We start from the raw sequence: 14,664 nt of genomic DNA on the forward strand, positions 1-14,664 counted from the left end.
TTCAAAAGATAAATGGGAGCACCTGGGTGGCTCACTTAAGCATCGACTCTTGATTTTAGCCTTCAAGATCTCACAGTTTGTGAGATCGAGCCTGGGTTGGGTTCTGCACAGAGCCTGCTTATGATTCTCTCTCTCCCTCTCTCTCTCTGCCCCTCCCCAATTAGCGCAAGTGCTCTCTCTAAATAAACATTAAAAAAAAAAAAGACAAATGAATAAAGTGGTTTTGGAAACCAAATGTCATTAAACTTCAAATAGTAAACTGGCCAATTAAGTTCACCAAACTCATTTATTCACATTCTTTCTCATCCTAAGAAGGATTTGAGCTTCCTCATCTCCGCATAGTCCCTTAGGCACTATCTCAACAACAAACAAACAAAAACCAACAGCAAAAACACACCCAACATAAAAAAACTCACCAAATTCTTACTTGGGGCAGTGACTGGTTCCAGTGAAAGAATTCTTTCACTATTTGCGGGAAAGGGTAAAGGAGTTCAGTCCACCTGGTACAGCTGCTCAGAGTGCGCCTTTGGAACCTGGGGGAGGTCCCAACCAGCACAAACCCGAGCAAGGCCTACCTCACCAGCCACCCAGCACAATGGAGCAGGAACCACCACCCAGGGACAATCCAAAAACACCAACCTTCCTACACCACGCAATGAGTTCTATAGACGTCTACAAATTGAAAAAGCCTAAGCAGGAGTTTTATTTTCTTATCTAAAATTAACATCTCAAAAACCAGGAACAAATGGGGCAAGACTAGAACAGAACCACAGGTTCTAAGAAAACATGAGACACCTATACTTTATTCGTTGTATCACAAGAGAAACTCTGTTTTCAGGAAACCTTGTAAAGCAATCAACACATACCTTTGCCTGGAAGTACTACACCACAGGTTTACTTAAACAGACTTGACCTGCGTTCAAAGAGTTCATGAGCTGGGGAGACACTAACTAAAAATCTTCAAATGTTCACTATTGTTTTGTCTGCATACTGATTAATCTTAAAATCAATACAAATGGAAAGAATCTTGCAGCAAGTTAAAATTACCCAGAAAAAGTCTGTTTAGCACACAAATCAACCAAAGGGAGTCTAAGGTTCCAAGGTACAGAATGACTTGGATTTGGAAATGCTATCGACGAAGGCACAAGTATGGGACGTCAGTGCAAGAGAGAGTGTCAGAAACTGTCCTCACTCTCTTGACCTTGGATCAAGTGGACATTTACAATTCTCTCTATGCACTGCTTCCCTATCCTGACAGACACAGCCAATAACCTGTGTATGGCCTGCTGAGGAGAGGACCTGGAGAAAAGAAAACCACTACAATTTCTAAATACTATATAATTATGATGAGAAAAAAGGCATTAGAGACAGTACTGAATACTCACATTGGACAAAACTTCCAAATGAAAGGATTTCAAATATTTTCAACTTTAAGTCATCTATCTTGCAGGGTTCTTATTACCTCTTGGTAAACATATCAGTGAGGAGTTCTGAGCATTCTGGCAGATTGGCTGCTGAACTTATCAGTGAGAAAATGACTCAAATGTAAATTGGTACCAACATAAATTTGTGCCTCCAATCTTTTTATAAACTTCTTTACCTATTTTCCAGAAGGGTTATCATAAAAGCTACCTCTCTATATTTCCTCACAACCCCCCAGTTCTAATCTGCCCTTCTCCCACCTTCCCCAGAGGCTCAGTATGCATGCAGATCAGAAAAATTAGAGCCAAGAAATCTTAATAGTTTTTTTCTGAGATACTGGGATTCTTTCTCCTAATAGCTGCTTCTACAAAGAAAGTATTCAAGGTTAAAAACAGGAGAGGGGAATGTTTCTCTCAGAACCTGTCAATCCTGTAATAAAATGTTAACAGTAGGGTCAAATTTCTCATTTGGATGGTAAAAAGAAATTGCACAAAATACCTTGGTTTATCTATTTCTAGTCCACATAAAAAGTAGGCAGTCAAACTAATTCATGCAGTAAATCCACAGTTGTACTTTTCTCAGTGGTTTGTGTCAGCTTTAGGTGGACTTTAATTACTGTGGATTTGATACACCAAAAAGAATGCTACAGTACAAAGACATTAAAATACAGTAACTGAGCTGGAAAATCCACCTGCTTAAAGGCCTTTTTCTACCAAGAAACATTTTCAAAATTCTCTCCTAGGTGCTTTTTGCATTAGCGAGAAATTTCACTAGGGACTGTAAGGAGCACTAATATTCCTTCAGGGCTTACCTGAGACCACAGGTGGTGACTATGACCGCTCCTTTATATGCTCACCACAAATCTATCAGGGTATATTTGTCGCTTTCCTCTGTGGTCTCACACTCCAACAGTTCGAAATAAGAACTGTCTGCTGACCAAAGGAAGGCTGGCTGAAACTCCAATGGAGAGCCACAGCGTGGACCAAACCTCAGCTCCATGGTCTTGAGACTCTTCTGGCTCAAGTAATGGCAGAGTACATGAATGACCACTACCTATTTTTGTAGACCAGGAAACATTAAGATAAAAACTAAAAAGCTAGGTTTATCCCAGCACATCTTCTATAATCAAGCTGTCTAAATTATTTGAAAACCAGTTCTTATTTCTAATTCACTAAAAGAATAAATACTTTGAATGAATTTTACTATGAGGCCTTCTGTAATTTCATATAGTACATCTGCCATGTTGGATGTACTATCCATTCATCCATTTATTTCTGAAGGGAGGCTTTAAATTTCAGTGCATGCACATAATGACAGGAAAATTTAAGCCAGGACTAATATTCAATGGTAGAATCTAAACAGGAACACTTTGTTCCTTCTACCCAGGAGAACAATTAGATAGATATCCCTTCATCAAAATACTAATGTCAAGAGATTTACTTAATGCCTTACAGGGAAGATGCAGGTCTACGGATATTTTCCAAAGACTTGAAACATATTTCAATAAAATTCCAAAGTCATTTAGACATTCTTTCTTCAACTGCTCAAGAAAAGTCATATAAATTATGTCATAATCTTGATTCAGACTTGAGGTTCTGGCATAAATTACATCAATTTCGCAAATTAAAATGAGTCCAAGAATAGGAAACATGTCTTCTCATCTCCTTCACTAAACATTTAAGACAATCTGGTTGCTTTTGGTTTTAAATTCACATCAAATGCTACTATTCAGATTTATCTGCTTATGTTTTGACTGAAATGGACCAGAAGATAGATATGTAATTGTAGCACTGAATTAATTGCACATGTTCTATATACCAAGTGGAATCAACCCAGCTTTGTTCTACTATTAAAGAAAAAAAGGGGGCACCTGGTGGCTCAGTCGGTTAAGCATCTGACTTCAGCTCAGGTCATGATCTCACGGTTCATGAGTTTGAGCCCGGCATCCAGCTCTGTGCTGACAGCTCAGAGCCTGGAGCCTGCTTCAGATTCTGTTTCCCTCTCTCTCTCTGCTCCTCCCCTGATCATTCACACATACTCTCACTCTCTCTCTCTCTCTCTCTCTCTCTCTCTCTCAAATAAAAAGAAAAAAAAACCAACAATAATAAGAAACTATAGGAGTCTGTGAAGTCACAGTCCCCCTTAAGTACAGAACTGACAGGAATACCAAACATCTACACAAACTCAGAAGTCACTTCATGTTTGAAAATTAACTATAAATTTTTCATTTTCAAGAAACTGGTTTATATATTTCTAAGAGCTTAATTTTATTCTCTCACACAGACAGTATATATTTGAAGAGTTATGAGAATGAAGTCACATACCCCAAATCTACCCATTTTCTCTCTTTACTCCTTTATTAGTATGCAATGGAGAACAGTAATCAGGCACTTGGAAACATTAGGGTTTGTTTCCTAAATATAACAATTTATTTTTACTAGATGTTTGAAACCAAGATCCTGATACATGCCTGTTTGTCATTAACTGTGATCGTGCAATACAGAAATACCTAAAAAAAACCCAACACCACCTCCCCCCAGACACAAGCCTTTAATTTGGTGTTACAGTGATATCCCGGGGAGAAATATCATGGCTTACTCTATCGTTCTTTCTCTTCCATACAAGAGGCTTAATGACAGGAATCTCAGGGAAAAAATTACAAGCGTTTTTGTACATCTTTCTTTCTTTCTTTAAGAGAAAGTGCGCATCTGTGCATGCCAAGTCAGGGAGGATAACAGGAAGAGTAAGAGAGAGAATCTTAAGCAGTCTCCACGCCCAGCACAACGCCTGATACAGGGCTCAAACTCAGAAACCGTGACCTCATGATCTGAGCTGAAATCAGGAGTCAGATGCCTAACTGACTGAGCCACCCAGGCACCCCTTTTCCCATCTCGTGATCAAATCCTGGATTCTTCCCAATTCTCCCTAGAAAACCCACTAGTTTACTCACTATATGTGCATCACTACATACAGAAATGATAATTAGATCACTTGTTCATGCACTATATGTGTAACTATATACAGAAACAATAACTAGATCCTAAGATCACCTTCAAGAATTTCTCCTTTTGGAATATTACAGACGTTGTAAAAAGCGCCAAAAGGCCCTGTGTGCACTTCACCCAGTTTCCCCTATGGGTGTATTGTAAACAACTATAGTGCACCCTCAAAACCAGGAAGTGGATATGGTTTCTACCATTTATCTATCAATCACCTATCACCTCTCTCATTTTCTATCATCTATGTACCACCTCTCTATAACACAGGTTGTCAAAGTCGCAAAAACCACACACTACCTGACTCTATTTACATGGGCTGTCCAGAGCAGGCAAGTCCATAGAGAAAAAAACTGGATCAGTGGTTGCCTAGGGCTCATGGGAGACATGTGGAGGGATGGGTATGGAGTTGAAGAGAGGACAAAGTCATTCTAAAAGTAGACACTGGTGATGGTTCTATAATACTGTGCTATACTGAAAAACAATGAAGTGTACATTTTAAGTGGCTGAATTGCGTGGTATATGAACCGTATCCCAAATATAGATGTTACAAAAGAGAAACAAACATACCATTCCCTAAAATACATACTGTGCTACCATATTTCATTTATTTTACTCAGATATTTCCCAAAATAATATCAAAACCAAGTAAGTAACCCCAGAGGCCTAGAGATAAATTAGTAGCCTGAGAGCTCCGTGTTGGTGGATTAACCAACAAACAAGGACACGTTAGTGATCTACTGGCCCTAAAGGGCACCTGCCCCAATCGCTGGTGAAGAAGGAACATACAGGGGCATGCCATTATGGGGACCAAATTATTTCTGTATTTAAAAACTTGTATATATGTCAGAACTGAAATATTTGGTGAGGCCATAAAGATACATGAATTTTTACTAGAGGATATGCTGTATATTTAACCAATGCTTGTATCTCCCCAGAAAACCCCATTCTTCCACTCCCTCACCCCGTCACTCCTTCACCCTTTCACTCCCTCACCTCTTCAGTCCTCCGGTCCCTCACTGCCTCACCCCTCCAGTCCCTCGCAAATTCTCTCCCTCACCCCTTCACCCCTTCAGATCCTCCCCTCTTCACCCCTCCAGGCCCTCACTCTTTTACTCCCATCCCCTGGTCCTGATTCATTTTTTATTTTTAAGTGCTTGCAGGGACCTGGCCGATCAATCACTGTACTCCCTCACCACTCTGCAGGTGAAGGATCTGAGCCCCATCCAGTTGGTGCCGGTCAGCAGCCACAGAGCTGGGGTCCACAGAGGACCGGCCTCTGACTCCGACTCCACACCCAGAGCAGCACCAGGCAAGCCCCCCTGAAGCAGTGCCCCCACACTGTTCTGTGGGGCAGCCAGACTCCCCACGCTTCCCTACACAAAAATGAGGCTGTCATGAAAGTTTTAAAATCCATTTTTCTCCTCTGCTTATAATTAAAATCCCCAGCGTCTCCAGCCTGTTCTTCTCCTGAAGCTATAAAATGTAAAACAAATGAAAGAGCGTTCATGACTCATAAAAACATAAATTCACTAAATGGTCACATTTATCAGGTACTTCACAAGTCACTGAATTGCCAGATGCCATTTCATAGGTGAAGTAAGTGAAGCCCAAACTAGAATTTTTCTAGAGCGGTTTACGTCAAGCTCTACTGCTTAAAATTTACAAACGGCCTCATAGCTGGTGCTAATAGTAACAGGATTTTCATTTAAAAAGGTTCCATGTTGGGGCACCTGGCTGGCTCAGTCAGCAGAGCATGCGACTCCTGACCTCAGGGTCATGAGTTCAAACCCCACACTGGTCATGGAGACTACTTAAAATAAAAATTTAAAAAGTGTCATTTAGTATCCAAAATATTCATATAACTTACAAAACTCAACACCCAAAAAACAAATAATTAATTTAAAAAATGGGCAGAAGACATGAATACATATTTTTCCAGAGAAAACATATAGATGACCAAAAGACACACGAAAAGATGTTCAACATCACTCACCATCAGGGAAATACAAACCAAACCCACAATGAGATACCACCTCACCCCTGTCAGAATGGCTAAAATTAACAACACAAGAAACAACAGGTGTTGGTGAGGATGAGGAGAAAGGGAAACCGAGTTACACTGTTGGTGGGAATGCAAACTGGTGCGGCCACTCTGGGAAACAGTACGGAGGTTCCTCAAAAAGTTAAAAATAGAACTACCTACGACCCAGCAAGAGCATTACTGGGTATTTACCCAAAGAACACAAAATACTGATTCGAAGAGATACACACACCCCGATGTTTTTAGCAGCATTAGCAACAATGGCCAAATTATTGAAAAAGCCCAAATGTCCACTGACTAATGCATGGATATAGATGTGGTCTATACATGCATATATTACATATAGAGTACGAGGTATATATTTATAATATATACACACATATACACAATGGAATACTAAGCCATTAAAAAAAGAACGGAATCTTGCCGTTTACAACGTGAATTATGTTGTAATTTCACTTAGGTGAAATAAGTCAGTCAGAGAAAGACAAATACCATATAATTTCATTCATATGTGGAATTTAAGAAACAAAACAAATAAACGTAGGGGGGAAAAGAGAGAGGAAAACCAAGTAACAGACTCTTAACTCCAGAGAACAAATTGATGGTTACCAAAGGGAGACGGGGATTAAGGAGGTACGCGTTGTGATGTGCACTGCGCGTTGTACGAAAAGTGTTGAACCACTAAATTCCACACCTCATACTAATATTACACTGTATGTTAATTAACAGGCATTTAAATAAAAACGTGGGGGAGAAATCCATATACATTTAAAATATTTACCTAAGGATACATTTTGAAATAAAATTAAACAAACAAAACGTGACACCTAATCCCTTTCTGCCGAATCTATTTTCCCATCCCCCTTCCAAATCACACTCAACAACAGAAAATATTTTCCTTCGAAATTTTATAGGGCAATCAATCTATGAGGAGTTCACAAATCTAGTTTTCCTTATAAATAGCGTTAGCTTAAAGCTGAGGAGTACCTTGCAGCAGACCGATTCTGCTGAGAATTAGAAACATGCTCATGCACACGTGCTCACACTCTCACACACGCATATACATGCCACAAGATACTGGAAATCTGCCAAGGCATGAAGGCCCAGTGGGGCTAACATGCAGGGTAGAAGGCACTACGGTGGGGAGCTGACCTTCTGAGACTGTCTTCCCCCCCAGGGATGTGGTACAAGAGATTGAGAAAGGGGCTGAGAAGCAGAGAAGCCACAGAGTTAACGCAAACACCACAGGACCAGAGAGACAAGAATTGGGAGAGCTGGGTCGGCTGAGCAACAGACTCCAGGATCTGAGATCCTCAGGAGGGGGAAGTGAGCTTATCTGACAGTTTCACCCGTGAGGTAGCTGCCAAACTCTTAAGCTACTCAGGGCAAGAAGCTAGCCTCTAACAGGCAAAAGAGCTTGGCAGGCTCCTCATACTGAGGAAGCAAACCGGGACTGAGGGTGACTGAAGAGGGACTCAGTCAACACTGCGTGTCTTCGGGGCTAAGCCTGAAAGCGGATGAGAGCAGACTAGAGAAGAGCGGTCCGCAACTTGCCCCCGGGCTAGCTCAGAACCTTGTTAGATTAAGCTGATCTGTTCCCACACTGCCCTAACTTAGAGGGTAGGGGGAACCCTCTCTGGAGGACAGGAACAGCATTCAGAGCTGGGATATACTGTACACATTTACAACCAGTTCCGAGATTGCCAACTTTGGGATGTAAATATTTCCAAACGGCCAATTTCAGGCTAAGAAAACTCACTAAATGTGGAGTTGGGAAGTTAGTTATCGTGGAAATGCAAACCAACCCACAATGAGACACTTCACACCTACCAGGACGGCTATAATCAAAAAGACAAAAAGTAGCAAGTGTTTGTGGGGCGCCTAGCTGGCTCAGTCAGCGGAGTATGTGAATCTTATCTTGGGAGTCTTGAGTTCGAGCCCCATGTTGGGCATGGAGATTACTTAAAAGAAAAAAATATTTTGTTAGGGCCCACTGGTGATGGTTAAAAGCTGAATAAAGATTAAAAACAAAAACACAAGTGTTGGCAGGTATGTAAGAGGAACTGGAACTTTTCCGCCCTGTTGGTGACAACGTAAAATGTTCCCATTATTGTAGAACTGTTCGGCAGTTCCTCAAAAACACGAGCCCAGCAACTGCACTTCTAGGTACACACCGTCCCCCTGCAAACTGAAAACAGGTATTCAAATAAAAATTTGCACACAAATGTTCACAGTGCCATTCACAATAGCCAAGAGACAGAAAAAACCCCAACGTTCATCAATGGATAGGATGATACACGAACAGATAAACAAATTGTGGTAGGTCCATAGAATGGACTATTATTCCCCATAGAAAGAAACGACACACACTGCAGGGTAGAATCTTTAAAATATTATGCTAAGTGAAATAAGCCAGACACAAAAAGTCACATATTGTAGGATTCCATTTTTAGGAAATATTCAGAACAGGGAAATCAGAGACAGAAGCAGTGGCTGCATAGGTGGGGGGACAGTGATGTAAACGTTTTGGGATCAGACTGAAGTGATAGGTGCACAACACTGTGAAGGAACTAAATGACACCGAATTATACATTTTTTAAAAGTTAATTTTGTTATTTGAATTTTATTGCAATCAAAATAAAGATAGGAATTATCAAGCCAGGAAAAACAAGGAGGAACCTTAGATACATATTGCTAAAGTGAAAGAGGCCAATCTAAAAAGGCCACATATGACATAATCCCAACCATGTGGCATTCTGGAGAAAGCAAAGCAACAATAAAAAGATCAGTAACTACCTGGGGGTTTGGGAGAGGGAGGGAAAAACAGAGGGATTTTTAAGGTACAGGAGTTTTTTGGGCAGTGACTCCTAATGTAAAGTATGGATTTTAGGTAAATGAATCAACAGTTTCAGTAACTGTAACAAATATGCCACACTAATATCCTGGCTCCCAAGTATCCGGACATAGGTAGTGTTGTCAGCTCAGTAATGTCGCCCCCCGCAAAGATATATATGACGCAATCCCTAGAACCTGTGAATGTTGCCTTATGTGGCAAAAAAAGGACTTCCAGACATGACAAATCAGGGATCCTAAGTCGGGGAGAGTATCCTAGATAATCCAGGTGGGCCCTAACGCAATCATAGCATCCTTCCAGAAGGCACTGTGATGATGGAAACAGCTGCTGGCTTTGAAGGCAGAGAGGGGGCCAGGAGCTCAGGAATGCAGCCCTAGAAGCTGGGAGCACAGCCCTGCTGACCCTTCGTCTCAGCCCATAGGGACTTGTGGCTTCCAGGCTTGTGGAAGATAAATTTGTGTTGTTTTAAACCACCAAGTCTGCAGTTATTTGTTATCGTGATCCCAGTGCAGGCGGCAAGCAAAGATGGGCTGTAACCCTTTCCCTCCTGCTCCGTTCACTATGAAATTACTATCTATAGGTGATTCCTTTTAAACTACTTCATATGCATAGCAAGATTCACTCCTTTATTTCCCCCAATGTGAAACAGCAAGCTGGATAGATTTCACAATCTTTATACACATGAAAAAATAACTAGAAATTATATTGTCATTTACGGTTTGGATTACATTTGGGCTTTTCCTTTTAAAAACCCAGTACTCAGGGGTACCTGAGTGGCTCAGTCGGTTAAGCGTCCAATTTCGGCTCAGGTAATGATCTCAGCAGTTTGTGGGTTCAAGCCCCACATCTGGCTCCGTGCTGACAGCTCAGAGCCTGGAGCCTGCTTCAGATTCTGTGTCTCACTCTCTGCCCCTTGCCGGCTAGCACTCTGTCTCTCTCAAAAAATAAATAAACATTAAAAAATAATAACAAAGAAAAATAAAAACCCAGTACTCAGGTAGTTACTTAGAAATTGTTAACAGATCTTGTGTACTCACTGCTGGGCATTTAAATATTTATAGCACAAATGAAATACATTAACAAACTCAGTAGGCAGTTCACTTCAAATATTTACAATGGCAACATGGGCATTATATAACAATTTACAAGCTGAGTGTAGAAAGTCCTAAGAAGACAAGCAATTGGTAGTTCACTGTTCCAAAAATTCACTAGATTTACCGAGTAAACTGTATAGAAATGCATTCTGCAAGAACTATAGTGGAATATAAAAAGCCTTGTCTTCCAAGTCCTATGCTACACACAAGTACACCACAAAACAGATTTAATTAAATGCTTTAACAAATACGTAAGTAAAGTTCAGGAAGAAAACAGAAGATAAGAGTATTACTCTGATCAATAATTTTAGCAATTTGATGCTGGTATCTCAGAATATGAGCAGCATAAATGAAAACCAGTATACCACATACTCCAGTGCAGTATTTATGGGATGAAGCAAGTTGGACATTCTCTTGTCACATCACTGGATTTATCTTGTACAGTTCTACCTTACTTTGGGAAACCTAAAACATCACCCCCGAGATGCAAACAGAAGGAAACAACGCCACAGATAACACAGGTTAAATTAAACTATTAATTTAGTTTAATTAATAAACTAAATTAATAATTCTGGGTCACTCCTGACCCAGAATAGGAGTGCATTTTCGAATCCCCACTTTGGTCACTAATCAGCATGGTTTCACCAGAGGAAGGAAAGGAGTGCTAGAATGAACAAAGATTCCAAGATGACACTTCAGAATGGAACTATAGTATACGCTGCATCAGGGCAGCTGCGGAAGGAGGGAAAATTAATCTTGTCCTCAGGATAGTATTTAAGGAAGCAGCAGCAAGGATGAGGGTTAATAACATAGGTTCCTGGGCTATCATTTTAGGGATATACAGAAGACAGAAATTATAAGTAGCACTTCTGACCTTGAATAGTAACAAAGCATTAAGGTAGATAAACTCCTAGCAACAAAACCAACAAACCGCAGTGAAACAGAAACAAAGAGAAACTCCAGGTCCCCTCTGCCCTCTTCTAGCTGACGTGGGGGAGAAGGTGGTAAGGTGGGTAAGTGGCCCGGCAGCAGGAAACTGGCAGCAACACCAGGGCTTCTAAAAGGGAGCATCAATCACTCAGATCACTAACTCAAGAGCAAAGGCACCGCTGGCCGCCACTGCCCTGCCAGGGCCAGCATGGCCCTCGGTCTTTCCTCATTCCAGCCTCATAACCACATCATGGGTTTTTGTTTCATGGCTCATTTCAATGTGTATCTAATGATGAGGAAACTAAGGTTCTAAAAGGTGTGACTGACTTCCCCAAGTGCACAGAGTCGGGAGGGGGACTGGACTCAGATGGGAACCCAGAGCTACCAGGTCCAGAGCCTGCTTCTCCAGTGTGCACCTAAGCCACAATGCCATCACAAGGGAGACCGGTGCCATGAGGGCAGCCCGTGCATCTGCCACTGGCACACACCAGTCAGTGACCGAGGGCTGCCAGACTATGGCTAATGACACAAAGTCAATGACAATCCAGCAAGTCTCAGCAATCTCCAAGGAGCCATCATGACATTGTACTACGTGAAACCACTAATCCAGTTTAAAATATTCCTCCTGTTAACAAACTTTACTATCCCAACACAGCACAGAGAAAGAAAAGCTAGTTAAGCTGAGACCCCCCCCCCATGTCCGGAGAATGCTTTTTTTCTGAAGGTTATTCACATAAGAGGGGATCTGGATGAATCAACTGTGCATTTGAACATCAACATCATTCAAAAATAAACACTGCCCTCCAAAGTCAGACTTTTGTCTATAAAATTATCATGCTACTCTCATGAGTTCAAAAACAGTTCATATTCTGGAACATATCTGGTAAATAGCTCAAGCAAATAATGTTTCAGAACCTGAAAAGAGCAGAATATTAAATACATCTCAAATTCTAGTTTTATTTTCTCAGCATGTAATATCTAACAATCTTGAATCCAGAATTTATCAAATACCTTCTAAATAAAACACAGCATCCCCATAAAATAGATAATATTGCAATAACCAAAGACGTATTTCGAATAATGACACGATGTCCACAATGTAATGCTCAATGAAGGAGGATACAACACATACATGTATATCCATATACATCAGAGATTCAGAAAATCATCAAGAAGTTAGTAACGGTCCTCACTAGTTCGCAGGATGCAGGTGACTTTTTCCTCCTTACTCTTCTCCAAAGCTTGAAATGTTCTACAGTGAGGATGCCTTCTTCTATTAGAAAGATTATATGAGAAACAAAGAAAAACATAATTGTGTATTCACTAAAAATGGGTAAGAGAGGCACCTGGGTGGCTCAGTCGGCTGAGCGTCCAAGTCTTGATTTCTGCTCAGGTCATGATCTCACAATCCGTGGGTTCGAGCTCCACGTTGGGCTCTGTGCTGAGTGTGCAGCCTGCTTGGGATTCTCTCTTTCCCTCTCTCTGCCCCTCCTCTGCTTACATTCTCTCCGTATCTCCCCCAAAATAAATAAACTTAAAAAAAATAGGTGAGAGGAACTTCACTTAGTGATTGAGCAAACAAAAAGAACTTTGGGTTCAACTACAATGACAGTTTTGCAAATAATAAAAAGGAAAACACAGTGTGAACTGTCGGGTTAGTATTTCCACACTTGCCATTTGCGTGGCTGTCACCAATTCCCACATGTAGTCACTAGGACGGCACTGCTCCCGACACACACAGTGCACTCAACATGTGTGCTGTTACTTTGCTCAGACACTCTGGTCTGCACACCCTGCTGTAATCCATCAGGTGCTGCACTGTGGGTTGCAGAGGTGTCCACCCTGAGTGGTCGTAAAACTGCCTTCTGCAAAGCAGGCAAAGACAGCAGAACATAAAGTTGGAAGTACAAGCATAGCTAGATCAACAAACCCTAAATAAAGTTTTAGTCCTCATCAATCAAATCTTTGATTTTATTAAAGACTCTAGATGTTACCTTAGTAAATGTACACAATGTTCTAAATGGCGTAATTTTTTAAAAAAATGAACATAACACCCCACCAACAGAAAGACCTGAGAAAGGTCTGCCTTTCCTTTTTCCATACAAACTTAAGAGTCAAGAAAACTTAAATCCTAAACCACATTTTCCTGAACAAATGATTTTTAGTATGGCTCATCACAAAGAGAAAAATTTGCAATAACAATCCCACTCAAGGTTGTAATTTTCCATCAACTACTATTATGGGTGATTTGGAATTATGAATGATATTTTTAATGTTTTTTTCCTGGATTAAGGAAACGTGTACCTATTACTTTCACTTAAAAAAAAAAAAACTACAAATGCATACTATGACTAAAACTAGGACCACATATACACCTGTATTCTTACCAATGGGTATATTCTTGAGTTTCTAAGGCCTGTCTTACTCACGTTTGTTTCTAGCACCTTAGCAGGAGCCCTGGAACATAAATGTTGGTTGAAGTTAATAAATGAATCCAGGGGCGCCTGGGTGGCGCAGTCGGTTAAGCGTCCGACTTCAGCCAGGTCACGATCTCGCGGTCCGTGAGTTCGAGCCCCGCGTCAGGCTCTGGGCTGATGGCTCGGAGCCTGGAGCCTGTTTCCGATTCTGTGTCTCCCTCTCTCTCTGCCCCTCCCCCATTCATGCTCTGTCTCTCTCTGTCCCAAAAATAAATAAAAAACGTTGAAAAAAAAAAATTTAAAAAATAAAAATAAAAAAAAATAAATAAAAATAAATGAATCCATACAGGCTCGTTTCTAATCCCCAGGCATAAATCAAGCTACTTCCTTAAAATGTAATCTCTAGGAAAAATTCACAAAAATAAATGGGTTTCCTTAAAAAAATAGGACTTTTTTAATGCAAGAAAAATAAATGAAAAAGGTCAGTGACAGGGAGAAACAGCACAAGAAAACTCACAAAGAAAACAGGTTTAATGGAAAAGTGATGGCACACAAAAGAAACCACTGATACTGTTTATGTAAGAACTGTGCCCCACCCAGCTCCAAAAGAACACAAGGTGACTCATTACTTAAGCACAATAAGACCGTTAGAGAGAATGGTCTATTCAAGGAAGGTGGGCTGCACTTCCAGCTCCCTCCAGGTAAAGTGCTCAACAACCCAAGAATAATCTTGGCTTGTTTTTCTGGCAGCTGAAGCAAGAAGAGAATTCCACTCCACTGCACAAGAGCTTCCATTTTCTGATTTCACAAGCTTAATTCTGAATACATCACTATCTCCCCTTCCTCCAATGCCAAAACACTCTGAGTCTCAAGAGCAGTATTTATGTCTATGCCTAGCACAGGC

General features: G+C 40.8%; 1 protein-coding gene across 4 annotated transcripts in view; it reads right to left on the reverse strand.

Moving 5' to 3' along the window:
* Positions 1–14,664, reverse strand: part of ESYT2 (extended synaptotagmin 2) — an 81,192-nt gene that overhangs the window by 59,977 nt on the left and 6,551 nt on the right. Inside the window, exon 1 of one of the 4 annotated variants that reach the window (XM_049642215.1) lies at positions 417–3,446. The exons of the other annotated variants lie outside the window; for them this stretch is intronic. The gene's annotated coding sequence lies outside the window, so the exon portion shown is untranslated. Of the gene's footprint in view, positions 1–416; positions 3,447–14,664 lie in introns of those variants that run through there. 4 annotated transcript variants of the gene reach the window in all.

Source organism: Panthera uncia, chromosome A2, assembly GCF_023721935.1.
Source record: "Panthera uncia isolate 11264 chromosome A2, Puncia_PCG_1.0, whole genome shotgun sequence".
NCBI classification, from domain to species: Eukaryota; Metazoa; Chordata; class Mammalia; order Carnivora; family Felidae; genus Panthera; species Panthera uncia.